The sequence below is a fragment of the Monodon monoceros genome, unplaced genomic scaffold (assembly GCF_005190385.1).
Source record: "Monodon monoceros isolate NGI ecotype Baffin Bay Population unplaced genomic scaffold, NGI_Narwhal_1 Super_Scaffold_19, whole genome shotgun sequence".
NCBI lineage: Eukaryota > Metazoa > Chordata > Mammalia > Artiodactyla > Monodontidae > Monodon > Monodon monoceros.
In genome coordinates this window covers 16,303,134-16,318,367 of record NW_021703775.1, presented here as the reverse complement: position 1 = coordinate 16,318,367, position 15,234 = coordinate 16,303,134, and positions in this window count along the sequence as shown.

Genomic DNA, 15,234 nt, shown 5'->3' with positions numbered 1-15,234 from the left:
TTAACTATAATGGATGTTGTTTTAGTCTTGAACTAAATTGTGTCTGTATCAGCAAATTATTTAAGCTTTATTTAATGAAGAAGAAACAAAGGTGATCTCAATTATACCACAACATTTGCTTTCCTCTATGTATCCATTTTCCTCTTTCAAAAAATTGTTACTAAGCATCATATTTAATTGATTTTTCTTTGGTGTTTATGAAAATAATTTATTTATTTAACAATTGTGTACTGGGCTTTTGTCTACGTGTTGGATAGATATAATACTTGCTAGACTCTAAGGGTGTGTACATGAACTGATTCAATCTTTCAGCTCAAGGAAATTCATGGCCTAAGATTGTAGATAGGTGGGCATATCATGACATTACAACAAGAGTGAAGGTGAGAAAAAGAGAGGTAATTATTGACAATGTCATTTAAATACAGTGTTTCCTTATTGATTTTCTGTCTAAATCTGTTCATTGATGTAAGAGGGGTGTTAAATTGCCTACTAGTCTTATATTACTGACAATTTCTCCTTTTATGTTTGTTATTATTTATTTTATATATCTAGGTGTTCCTATGTTAGGTGCAGGTACATTTACAATTGTTATATCTTCTTGTTGGGTATATCCCTTTATCATTATGTAATGTCTTTTGTCTCTTGCTACAGTCTTTGTTTTTAGTCTATTTTGTCTGACATTAGTATTGTTATCCCAGCTTTGTTTTCATTTCCATTGCATGGGATAGGTTTCTCCATCCCACCAATTTCAGTTATTTTTGTGTCTTTATATCTGGAATGAGTTTGTTGTAGTCAGCATATAGATGGGTCTTGTTTTTTATGCATTCAGCTACCTTTCAGTTTTGGTTGAAACATTTATTCGATTTACATTTAAAGTTAGTATTGATAGGTAGTTAATTATTGTCATTTTGTTAATTGTTTTCTTTTGTTTTTTGTGATTCTTCTTTGTTCCTTTCCTCTCTTTTTGGTATCTGCTCTTGTGGTTTGATGATTTTATTTAATGTTATGTTTTATTTCCTTTCTCTATATTTTTGTGTGTCTATTGTAGGGTTTCTGTTTGTTGTCACTATGAGTTTCATATATGTCAATCCAAATCTATCTATCTATAGAGATAGAGATAGATAGAGATAGAGATAGAGATAGATAGATATAGATATAGCAGTTTATTTTAGTCTCATAGTTGCTTAAGTCAAACACATTCTAAAAGCAGTGTATTTTTACTCTCCCCCAACATTTTATATTTTTGAAGTCATATTTTACATATTTTTGTTTGTATATCTTTAATTACTTACTGTAGTTAGTTGATTTTACTACTTTTGTCTTTTACCCTTCATACCAACATTTTAAGTGGCTAATCTACTGCCTTAATTATATATTTGCCTTTACCTGTGAGGTTTTTTTTTTTTTTCTGGTTATCACCTTTTTTTTCCCTTAAAGAGGACACTTTAGCATTTATTTTAACACTGCTTTAGTTAAATGAACTCCTGTAGTTTTTGCTTTCTTGGGAAAATATTTATCTCTTTTTCAATTCTGAATGATAACCTTTCTGGGTAGTGTATCTTAGTTGTAAGATTATCCCTTTTAGCACTTTAAATAACCATGCCACTCCCTTCTGGCCTGAAAAGTTTCTGCTAAAAATTCAGCTGATATTCTTATGGGGGTTGCCTTTTGTGTGACTAGTTGGTATTTTCCTTGCTGATTTTAAAATTAGTTTTTATCTTTTGTCATTTTAATTATGATTATTGGTGTGGGTATCTTTGGGTTCATCTTGTTGGCAACTGTCTGTGCTTCTTGGAACAGTGTATCTGTTTCCTTTCTCAGATTAGAAATGTTTTCAGCAATTATTTCTTCAAATAAATTTTCTGCCTGTTTCACTCACTCTTCTCCTTCTGAGATCCCTATAATGTGAATGTCTTTATGCTTGATGTTGTCAAGAGGTCCTTTAAATAATTTTTTAAAATAATTTTTCTTTGTGCTGTTCTGATTGGATGATTTCTACTATTCTGTCTTCCAAACCACTGATTCATTCTTCTATATTAGCTAATCTACTCTTGATTCCCTCTGAGTTATTTCTCAGTTCAGTTATTGTATTGCCCACCTCTATTTTTTCTTTCTGTATTTTCTCTTTGATGAAATTCTCACTGTGTTCTTCCATTTTTCTCCTGAGTTCAGTGAACATCTTTATGTTCATTGTTTTGAATTCTTTATCAGTTAAATCACTTATCTCCATTTCATGAGGGCTCTTTCCTGGAATTTTGTCTGTTTTTGTTTGTTTGGAACATATTTATCTGTCTGGTTTTTTTTTTTAATTTTTGTTTTACTTTCTGTGTTTTTTTCAATGAATGAGGAAAAATACCTACCTCTCCCTGTCTTGAAGGTGTGGCTTTGTGTAGGATTGAACCCTGTGTAGACTACATGGGCTACTTGACTTCAGCAGGCCACCTGGAGCTTGAGTGAGTGCTAGACACAGATCCTGAGGCACACTGCACCAGGGATGCCTGTCAGGTTGAAGAGCTGGTGTAGATGCAGCAAGGGGGACAGGGATGTGCTGTGCTGGGACTGCCTTGGGGTGATCGCTGTAGCTGGTTTGGCCAGGAGCATGCTGGTGTGGACTGGACAGGCTAGTTAGAGTTCCTAGACTGTGTTCCCACCTGCATTATCAAGGTGGAAAGGAACCAAGAAATGGCACTGTCTGGAGTCTCTGACACCAGACAGAGTTCCAGCAGATATCTGCCTATTTGGCAGATCCTCTAGAGTTAGTAAATGAATGTCCTTCACATATAGCCTAGGTGGTCTTTAAACCACTGTTCTTTAGCTGTGTCCCAGGGTAGACAGGTCTGCACTCTTCCCCCTCAGTGATATCACTCCCCACTGCAAGTTGCCACATCAGGAGTGGGGTTCCAATCTCTGTCTCTCCTACTCGTCTCATTGTGGCCCCTCTATGGCTTGTGCAGAAGGTGTTCAATTAGCCCTCAGTTTTTATTCAGGAGGAATTACTCTGTATATAAATGTAGATTCAGTGTGTTTGTGGAAGAATGTCAGTTCAGGGTCTTTCTATGCCACAGTCTTGGAAAGGAAGCAGGCAGTTCTTCTCCTTTGCCTATTACCTGAATTTGCTCCCAATCCAGAGCCAAGGATTAAACTTTTGCTGAGGTTAGCAATGTCTATTTACTTACAGATTTCAGCTATTAGGAGCTCCAGTCAGAGCAGAAGTTGTTTTCCTGAGGTTTTCATTTTTGGTATACTCTGAATTTGAATTATCCCATTGCAATTTTCAAGTATGAAGGTTTTTTTTTTCCTTTTAAAGACTTCCTTTAGATCCAAAGAAACACAGCAGTACTGGGGTCTCAACATAAAGTGTAAAGACTCTTCTCCAAAGACAGCAGTCTAGTCTTTGATGGCCGCAGGATTCTGACCCCTGCCCACCTAGTTTCTGAGTCCTGCGAATGCAGATCTCTACTTCTCTGTTGTCTTTATTCTACTGGCAAATGCTCCTGAGCAGAAGCAGCTGCTACGCACTGATGTTCTGAGCATCTCTCTTTCCTTTATCTAGTATTATGATTGTATGGTCTTTGATGACCAGAAAGTGTTTTCTCTGTTTGCTTTTTTAAACTTTCCTAAGCAAGATGGTTAACTGGAATCAACTAATTCTTATTTAACAGAACAGCAATGTCCTTGAAAATAACCTCTTTATTTTTCCCTTGTTCTCTCATTCTAGAACTCTCATTCATCAGATATTAGAAATTTCACCTTAATAGTTTATGTGGCTGACTTTCTATAATTTTTACTTCTGTCTCTCTTGCCCTATTAGCTGTGGGTTTTTGTCATTTTAACTTCCATTTCTTCTACTTTAAAACAGTGAAAATTTTCTTTTCAGGTAAATATGATTTAAAAATTTTCTGTTCCTTTTGTCAAGTCCTGCTGGAATTCTTTATGGTTAACATTATTTCACAGATCTCTCTGACTAGTATGCAAATTTTTTAACAGTCTGTGTTTCTCTGTGAATTCTCTGTTTCTCCCTAAGTAACTTATCCATTTCATATACCCTTGCTCTCCGTTATATTCTGCTCCAGTCATTCAAATGTCTTTTAATCCTTTACTTTTTCTTTAAGAATAAAAGAACGGGAGCTTGGCTGGGACCTCTGTGCTTGACTGTTTTGAGTTCTGGTGAGTAGACAGAGAGAGAGTGAACTGTTATGTTGAAGGCAGTTTAGCATATTTGAAGCACCAACATTTCAAGTGTTTTATAAAGCATATTACTAATTATTATTCTCTAGCTATTGTGAAAGTATATGGAAACATCTTTTAGAACAAAGAATAGGAGTACATGGAATTAATTTCCCCAAGAAATATTGTGGATTAATGGGAAAGTCTTTGAAAGAAATTAGAAAATCCACTCAAGTCTCCTGATTAAAGAAGATTTACAATATAAAAATATACTATGTCATTTGGTGTTTGATAAGAAAAGATTGATGTAGAACTATGGAATTTTAATGTTGAAATAACATTTAGTGGTATTCTAACTCAGTTTTCCTTTTACAGAAACTTGTTTTTTATGTGGTAGCCTTTCCCCTCAGATCAAAGTTGGGAACTCACAATTTGATAAAACAGCACTTTTTATGTTGGACAAATCTAATTGCTAAAAAGTTCTTGCCAGTAACATGACTGTGCCAAAGTTTCTGACATAGAATATGATATGTATATATTATGTCACTATTGAGGTATTTCATTATGTAGTTTATAAATATCAGATATATATTTTAAATTAATGCATTCTGTGATAACAGAAGGTAGTATCTTGCACTTGTTTTGTTTGTGAATAAATGAGATTGGTAAATACATGGGTAAAGTAAATTAGGCTTTAGGCATGATGATAATGGCTAAAAACAATACTCATTTTCAATATACTTAGAAGAATGACATAAAATCAGTGCAAATGTAACAATCAAATTCTTGTTCAGGCTGAATAAAGTAGCTTCCATAATGTAGTGTGTACCATAAGGGCTTAATAAATATTTTCCAGATATTTTTGTTATATGGTCATTAATAACCCAGTCTTATTTCTAAACTGAAGAAGGATGTCCATTTAGCAAATCATAGTTAACATAATCATGAACCTTAGAGATGACCAAAAATTTATTTTTCTTTCTTCCTTTCCTCCTCCTCCCTCCTCCCTGTCCCCCTTCCCCTTCCCCTCCCTTCCCCCGACCCCACTCTCCACTTCTTTTGCTTTCCTATAGATACAACACTTTATTTTGGTGAATTCAGACTGGCTTCAATAATTTGACTAAACACATTTTTATAATTTAAGCCTAGAATTTATTAACATTATTGAATTATGTCTAAAGCCATTTCTGATAGTTCATGTAACTCTTAAAATTAATTGTTGCCAAAAGTTTTATCAAGCATCACACTGGGTCAAATAATTAGGTCAATTAAAACAATAGGGTCCAGAAACACATAGTAAATAAAGTAATCCATATTATTTGTTATAAGCTTTAAAATATAAATTTTGGTTCACTTATTAGTCATGACCAATTTTATTAAATAATTAAATAAATCACCTGACACAGAATATGTGATAATTCTGTGTTGCATTTGAACTTTCTAAATAGCACAACAAGTTTAAACATTTCAAATTGTAAAAATGGTTCCATATTTTTTTATTCTGAAGATATGTAAGTAAGGAAAGAGTATAAATTTTAAGGATATTAAAATATGTTAGCGGGTTCTATTTTTATTTTTTATAAATCCTTGTGTCAAGGACTAAGTTTGTTTACAGGTTCTTATTACAGTTAAAGCTACATTCTTGCTAATTAACACTAAATACATTAGACTGAACTTCTATAGCTTACTAGCAATTACACACAATTAACAGAATATATTTGTTGTAAAAACATAGTTAAATGAATTTGGAAAATACACCCCTGTAGAGGAAAGGCTCATTTTTTTCCCTTTCTATGTAGGGAAAAGCCCAGTACTCCCCTATGTATGTTTCCTCCCTGTGTGTCTCCTTGACTACTCACACAAAACATTTCACTTCTGGTCACCAAATGTGTGGAGGTTTTACCCCACATCAAGCAATTCTCTGCAACATCAGCTGGGTTTCCTACAATTTAACTTAATTCTGACACTATTCACCCCAAGATCAAACAGGTTGAGGGCTCAGGCCCACAAGACTGCTCTGCTACTTCGCCAACAGATAATATGTTTCAGATGCAAGTCATAAGCCCAGGTTATTATTGTGCTTCTGACAATCAACTGTAGATTGGAAGTTCCAATGACTCCACTTCTTGGGTTTGATTGATTTGCTAGAGTGGCTCAGAGAACTCAGGGAAACACTTACTTACATTTATCAGTGCATTAAAGGATATAAGGGATACAGAGGTACAGCCAGCATTTTTTCAATAAATATACAATCAACCCTCTGTATGAGGATTTCATGGATTTCACACCCATGGATTCAACCAACCACACATGGAAATTTGATCCATGGTCAATTGAATCCGAGGAAGTGAAACCCATGTATATGGAGGGCCTACTGTACATGAGTAGGAATTTATAGGGAGAATAATCATTTCTAGAGAATATATGAAGATTACACACATCTGAAGAAAAGAACTGTGTTTATTGGCTTAATTTCAAGTTAGAAACTTCAGAAGACAAAGAGCTGTGCTTAACTATGGTCACTGATCTCCTCTCATTTGGAATATTCTTTTCAGCTGGTCTGTGTCTAGTTAAGTTAAAATGAGCAACTCAAAGAGATTTATAGGAAAAATAAAGATCTTTTATGGCTCTTAGTAGGGGTTTTAGAAAAGCTTTTGGCTTAATCATAGATTTCTGGATTATATGATAAGGCCTACAGGAACCTCTATCTATTGGGAGATAAAGAAAGACAAGGAGATTGTATTTGCTACTTGTCTCTAATCAACTCTCAAAATGGTTCTTAAATAAACGTTGTTTGACTTTTTCTTTACCTATACAACTATTGAGTTCATTAGATGGCAAAAAAAAACACTTTTTTTCCCTCTTGAAAACAGCACATTTTCTCTTATTTTTTAAAAAAGACAGTTTAGCATTGAATTCAGGCAACTTTTTAATTAAGAAGAGAGAGAACACAATATGTTTTAAATCTTATTTACTGACACATGTGAACTGAAGATCCCAGGCAAAGTGTAAGTTTGTTTTCAAAATACTGCTGTATTCTCATTTTTCCCCATTAGACACTAGAGTTTATTATGTTTTCCACAATAAACTCTTTAGAATAGGAAAACTTTATAATAATGGAGATGGTTTGCTCGATGCAGTTTAAGGTTCTAAACAAAAAGATAGGACTTCTGCTTCCAAGCAAGATCATACTTATCTTCCTGCCTGAAATAACAATAATAAAAAGCACAAAATAAAAGAGACAAAATATTTGAAACAATAGTTTTCAAGATACTGGACTTCAGGCAACAAAGGACAGTAATCCCTGAGAAATGGAAGACAAATGAGAAGAGCCCTAAAACCACAAAATTTACTGTCTTGAGGGAATTTTCAAGCCACAGCACAAGGAGGATCTATGTGAAGATTAGTAGACTCTCATGACTTAAGGAAACAGACATGAGAGATTGGGGAGAGTGAAGTAGTTAGAGGTGGCAAGCCAGCTTACTGGGGAGAAGAGAGATATGGAAAAGATTAGCTGAAGATATTTTTTGAATATTCAGCACAGTACTGGACAACACATGCATTTGAAGAAACTACCTGAAGCTGTTATTCCTTTTGTGCTGCTATAGCAAAATAAACTGGGTGGTTTATAAACAACAGAAATTTATTTCTCACAGTTCTCTCTGGAGTCTGGGAAGTCTGGGATCAAGGTGCTGGCAGATTGGTGAGATCCTGCTCCCTATCTCATAGATGTTATCTTTTTACTGTGCCCTTCCATGCCAGAAAAGAGGTACCTCTTTTATAAGGACAAAAATCCCATTCATGAGAACTCTGTCCTCATGACCTAATCATCAACTCTCAAAGGCCCCATTTCTTAATATCATCATATTAGGCATTAGGATTTCAACACATGAATTTTTGGAGACACAAACATTCAGACCATAGCATTCTGCTCCAGGCCATCGAAAATTTACATCCTTCTCACATGCAAAATACTTTTTTTCTAGCCCAATAGCCTCCAAATTCTTAACTGCTTTCAGCAATCCAAAAGGCCAAAATTTCATCTAAGTATCTAAATTAGATATGGATGAGACTCAAAATACAACCCATTCTGAGGCAAATTCCTCTCCAGCTGTGAACCTGTGAAACCAAATAAGTTATGCTCTTCTGAAATACAATGGTGGGACAGGCACAGAATAGACACTTCCATTATAAAAGGGAAAAATAGGAAAGAAGGAAAGAAAGACAGGCACCAGGCCTTGAGCAAGTTTAAAATCCAACAGGGCAAACAACATTAAACCTTAAGGCTTCAGAATAATCTTTCTTGACTAGATGCTCAGTCAAGAGTTTGTTAGCTACTACATTTCCTTTGTCTTTCAACATTAATTTTAGAATTAACTTGTCAATATCTATAACTACTTGTAAGTATTTGATTGAAATTGCTTTTAAGTTATAGATCAAATGGGGGGAGAGGTTGATATCTTAGTGTCAACTTTTCTAATCTACGAATATAGTATATCTCCCCACTTATTTATATCTAATTTTATGTTTTTCATCAGTGTTTTATTGCTTCTAGGTAGCTCACTAATTTTGATTATTTATAGCAAATTATTTCATTTGTGGTAATATTAAAAGAGGTACTTTTAAAATTTTAAATACCTGTAATTATTGATAGTACATAGAAATATGAATGATGTTTATATTTTGTCCCAGTAACTTTTGACCTTGTTAAATTCATTTACTAGTTCTATGACACTTTTTGTTGATTCTTTCAGATATTCTACACAAATGACCATGTTTTCTGCAAATATTTTTAGTTTAATATTTTTCTTTCCAATCTGGATGTCTTTTATATCTTTTTCTTTCCTTATTGCTCTAGTTAGAACTACTAATAAGATGTTGATAACAGTGTGAGTGAGGATTTCATTGTCTTCTTCCAAGCCTGGAGGGAACATATTAAGTCTTTCATCATTAAGTTTTATCTTAGCTGTTTATTTTTTTTTTCTTCTTTCTTTTCTTCTCTGTGAATGCTGTTTTTTCTCCTGGGGGTCGGGGGGAAGATTCCTTCTATTTCTAGTTTACTGGGGATTTTGATCATGAATGAATGTTGAGTTTTTTCCAAATGTTTTTCCGTTATCTTTTCACAGTTAATTACTAATAGAGAAATATTGAATTCTCTGACTCTAATTGTATATATGGCAATTTCACTTTCCAGTTTTATCGATTTTTGCTTCTTGGACTTTGAAGTTCTGTTAGTGGCATACGTATTTAGAATATTTATATATTTTCATAAATTTGCTCTGCTTTTGATTATGTAATATCTGTCTTTATCCCTGACACTATTTCCTGTTGTGAAATTTAGGAAGTCTGATATTAATATATCTATGCCAGTTTCTTTTAGTCTGTCTTTGCACCGTATATATTTTTCAAACTTTTACTTTGCCCTATATTTATATTTAAAGTGGGTTTCTTGTAGAAAGCATATGAATGAGTCTTGTTTTCTTTTTTTATCCAATTGGATTATCTACCTTGTTAACTGGTAGGTTTGAGAACTCACATTTAATGTAATTAATAATATAAATTAATGATATGGATGGATTGAATCCTACCTTCTTGCTAGAAGTTTTCTATTTGTTCAATCTGCCCTTTATCTTTTTATGTTCTATTTACATATTTCCATGGGTTATGATTTTATTCTATCTACTCTTTTGATTAATCATTTATACTTCTTTTTATCTTTTTGTAGTTAACCTGGAGATTTAAATGTATTTTTCAATATTATAATATTATAAATCAAAGTTTAGTGTTAGGAGACACTGAGATGCATTTACATCTTTTATTTTAGTTGATAGTTACCTTTTTCTGGGGTTGCTGGGCAGAAGAGTAAAGTCTAAGGACCTGAGTTCAAAGTGACTTCCTGTGCTGGGCTGTTTGCTGTGGCTAGTAACATTTGGTGGTGTTACTTGGCCACCTTGGTATCTCTCTAGAGTGGAAGGGGAGTCTCAGGCCTGGAAGTGTTGGAGGGTATTTTCTCTGGCCACTTCATGTTGGCAGGGCTACAGTCTATCATTTTGCAGTTGATGTTGGGCTCACCTGATGTTGTCAGAACTCTCTTTCCATCCGGGGAATAATGAGTCTACCTGGGCTGTCCTCTGTTGATATTCTTGTTGCTGGGTTAGGAATAGAGCCCTGTTCCGCTATTCCTGGGGCTTCTAATAAGTTTTCCTTCTTCCTACTATCTTTCAGAGCTCTTCTTTGATTGTGTTTTAAGTTATGTCCAGGATTTATAGTTGTTGTCAGGAATCATTTCACCATCTTTTCCAGTATAGAAAAATAATTACTCTCCATCCATTTGAATCTAAAAAATAAATATATTTAGCTCATGTTAAAGAAAATCATGGGTGTTTAAGTGTTTGTTAGCTATGTATGTTCCTCTGCAACACTAAATTTGTTGGAACTTACTGTTATATTGTCTTCTTTTAAAACACTGTGTCCTATTCCTAGAAGTGAAAAAACAAAATGGAATAATTATATTCTAATGAGAAAGTGTGCAAAGGATACAAAATATGAGTCTCTGATAATTGACAAAGTAACCAATATGTAACCTAAAGATGTTTTTGGCTCTAAGGGACTTGAAAGGTGAATTTCCTCAAGCATTTAAGTAAAATATAACATATGTCCTACCCAAACTCTTTCAGAAATAGAGAAGGAGGGATACCTTACACCTTATTTTGTGAGAACATTACTATGATAAAAACAAAGACATCACAAGAAAACAGAATTAACAACCAATGATCCCTCACAAATATAGATGCAAAATTTCTTAACAATATATTGACATACAAGTTCAACAACATATAAAACATGTAATACTTTACGACCATGTGTTTTTTATTCTGGGAATGCAAGGTTAGTTTAATGTAAAATTGATCAATATAGTCACAATAATAATAGAGAAAAAAGGCATGATTCTTCCAGTAGATATAAAAAATATTTGAGAAAATTCAACATTTTTCATGGTAAGAACTCTCAGGAAACTAGGAATAGAAGAAAATTTCTTCAACTTGATAAAAAAAAATCTATGAAAAATCTACAGCTAATGTACAATATTATTATTGATTTATAAATCAATAATATTATTGATTATAAATCAATAATAATGATTAATTATAAATCAATAATAAATGTGTCAATTCTTTCTACCTGTGATTGTGAACAAGACAAGAATGGATATTCTCCCCACTTTTATTTAACAGTATACTGGAGACAATATCAAATGTATTGAGGCAAGAAAAAGAAACAAAATATATAAATATTGGAAAGGAAGAAGCAAAACTCTGTCCTTGTTTGCAGACAACATAGTTATATACATAGAAAATCTTAAGGGATTTCCAAAAAATTAATAAAACTAATGTGAATTTAGCAATGTTACAGTATACAAGGACTATATGTTTAAAATGTTTATTTGTATACTAGCAATCAAAAGTCATAAAATGAGATCTTTAGAACTTTATTTTCTATAGCATCAAAATATTTGGAAATAAATTTATCAAAAGATATGTACCATAGAGTTTAAATCATAAAACATTGCAATCGCAAATTAGAGAAAGTCTAAAAAATGGATATATCTACCATATTGGTGGATTAGAAGTTTCAATGTTTTTAAAATGATGATCCTTCTCAAATTTTTCTATAGATTTAATGCAACCCAGTTCCTAGTGGAGAAGTTCTTGGTCTTAGCATTCTTGCCCAAAGCCCAAATGGAATCTAACAGAAGGAGGCAGGCAAACTTTTTGCCCATTGTTGTGGTGCTTGCTGCTGGAGGGTAAATTTCAAAACCTTCAAATATCTGAAAGATGAGAGGGATAATTATGATGGAAAACTGAATACTTCAAAATATTGCCTATGGTTGAGAGATAATGGCATGCAGTCATGAAAATCCACTTCCAAATAGATTACATGGTTATATCAAATGAAATATTGTTTAAATCATTACCTTACACACCATAAATCTAAATGCAACTTAGAATGTCATTTGATTTAATTAATATTTTTATTTTCTATTTCAAGTATGTACATTGATCTTGAAGGCTGATTTCTTCATTGGTGTCACTTGATTTGGCAAGTTCCTCAGAATTTTTAACAACCAAGCAATTTATCTTCATCTCTTAAGAATAACTAAAAGATAAATCTCAAATATTAGAGCTCCACTCATACTAAGGAAAAATGTTTGGAAGCAGAGAAATTACCCTTATTTTGGAAAGATATAGGTATTTAAAAGTTGAGGCCTGAATTTTTTGATAATTGTTGATGCATTTTGGATTTTACAATTACATTTTCTATGATAGTAGAAGACGAGCCTTACTATATAAAAGATGCATATCATAGTGGGAATTAGAAGACTAGAGTATTGCCATAATTCCTATGTATTCTGACAATCTGGTTCCTATGTATTCTTATAATGTAGTTCCTATGTATTCTGATAACCCAGTTAAGTCACTAAATCTCCCAATCCTTAGCTGTCTAATGAAATAAAAGTGGGAAAAATGACAATTGCCAGGTCTTTTCCTCACAGGATTGTGATGGAAACATGAGAAACCTTATGAAAACACTTTGACAAGTGTTAACTAGTATAAACAAAGTAGAGAATATTCCTTGAGTCTTTTCTCTCTTCTTTCTCTTTTCCTGTCTCATATATTCCTTCTTCATCCATTTCTTTCTATGATTATTATTAGTATTAGTATTAGTAGAAGTAGTAGTGTTAATAATTCCAACATAAATCAATGTGAATAATGGCTAAGACATTTTTATGAAATGAAAGTTGTATCATAGAGCATAATTTGCACTGCAGGTTTAAAGACAAGTCTTACAGATTTTGTGGTTGAAAATTCTATTGATTTATGCAGCACTAGGTGATTCTCTTATTTTTACTTGCCCCCAAGAAGAAACATGAGTAGCAAGAGAATAAAAGATATTAAGTAACATAAACTTAACAATACAGATGAAGAAAGGTCAGCAGAACAGAGTGAACTAGGACCTTGGGATAGAATTGAGAAGCCATGTCTTCCAAGGTTATTTGTTCTGTACTACACACACTAAGCAAACACTGTTTGAACAGTGTGGTGATACCACAACCACATTTTCAGAGTTGTTGTCTTCTTTACCAAGCTTCTGGGACTATTGACTTCAGAGAACTTACAATTGACACATTTATTGGGGAATTGCCATCACCTGCAGGAAGCTCACCATCCAAGATTGTCTTCTTTGAGGGGGTCAACCACAGTAAGTGACTGACTCATATAGGATATAAAGGCTCAGACCTGTTGCTCCAATTCAGGACAACTCTGAAGATCCACCAAGCTCTCAAACTTCTTAGCTGACCAGCTGAGGTTTCAGTTGCAACCAAATCACAGGTCAGCTTTTCCCTGTGCTTAATTCCTGCCTTCCTCACTTCTTACAAACACATCTCCTGCAAACACTTCCTAATAAACTCTCTGCATGCAATTCTCCATCTCAGATTATACTTCCAAGGAACTCAAATTAAAACTAAGATAATTATCTATGAAAATGATATACATGTGCTGGAACCACAAATATGGATATGATAGTATCAGTATGGCAGAAAATACAGAGAAATGATTGATATAATCACTAATTTTTGCAGTGTTTAGGAAGGAATAACATTTCCACTTGTACTGTACAGGAAGGCTGAAAAATAAAGTTAGGGTTGAAAAGTATATTCCTTGGTATTACAGAGTGGTATACCTTTTTTTACAAGGGAAGTTTTGTATGAATATATACCGAAGGGTAAAAAAATATGGCATGTTGGGAGAACTGAGTGTTTATTATCACTTGAGGATAGAGTGGCAAGAAAAGAAGGAAGAGGAGGATGAAGAGATAAACAAGAACTGGATAAGAAAGACATTATATGTCAAGGAGAGGAGTTTGGATTTTATAGGGCAGATTTTGAAGAGGCATTGCAGAGTGTTAAATGAGGAATAACTAGGCATTGCTGAAATTTTACTCTTTCTGTCAACTGCAAGAGAGATTGAAGGTGTAAGACAAGAGGTCTAAGTATACTTAGATTATTATATAATAGTACTCAATTGATCCTGCTATATTTTATTTGCTAAAAGTCAATAATAATATCATCCTTAATTTATAATTCAAAAATTATTTTTCCATAATTTAAATTAATCTTCACTTTAAAAATGAAAAAACACAGGTACAGTTCATTAATTTATTTACTTATTCATTAATTTCTTCCCTCAGTTTTAAAAAATCTATACTTTATGTTTTCTCATAAGGTAAATTCTGAAGTGCATATCAACAAAATCAATTATATATGAATTAGGGAATATTTTTACTTCCAGATTCACATTAATAAAAAGTGTGTTGCCCACACCTTAGAAATGTTGAAGCTGTATTGATTGCATGGTGTTGTTTTTTGAAAACATAATATTGACATTATTTCCTATACTAACATGTTTTGTAGGTCTTGAGTAGCAAAGGGAAAGCTTTTGAATGTACATAGAAATTCTGGCAGAAGTGTAACATCAAATTTCAAATTATAGGGCTTCCCTGGTGGTGCAGTGGTTGAGAGTCCACCTGCCGATGCAGGGGACACGGGTTCGTGCCCCGGTCCGGGGAGATCCCACATGCCGCGGAGCGGCTGGGCCCGTGAGCCATGACCGCTGAGCCTGTGCATCCGGAGCCTGTGCTCCACAACGGGAGAGGCCACAACAGTGAGAGACCCGTGTACCGCAAAAAAAAAAAAAAAAAAAAAATTTCAAATTATAATCTTTATCTTTACTCTCTGATGGTAGATCGAACATGATGTGGTAGAAAAAGCACAAGCCAACTTAAGGCTGAGATTGGAGTTTGATGCTTACCAATGATGAGACAATGAAAAACCTCAGAAAGCATTTTATTTCCTTCCATAAAACTGGGAGACTGAGTTAGCTGATTTCTGCATTTCTCTCAGTGTTGAATATTCTTCAATCTAGCACATCAAGGAGTCTTTTCCTTTCTTTCTTTCCTTTTTCTCTTCGGGGGGATGCAAGTCTCTCAAGGTTGGCCCTTTGCATT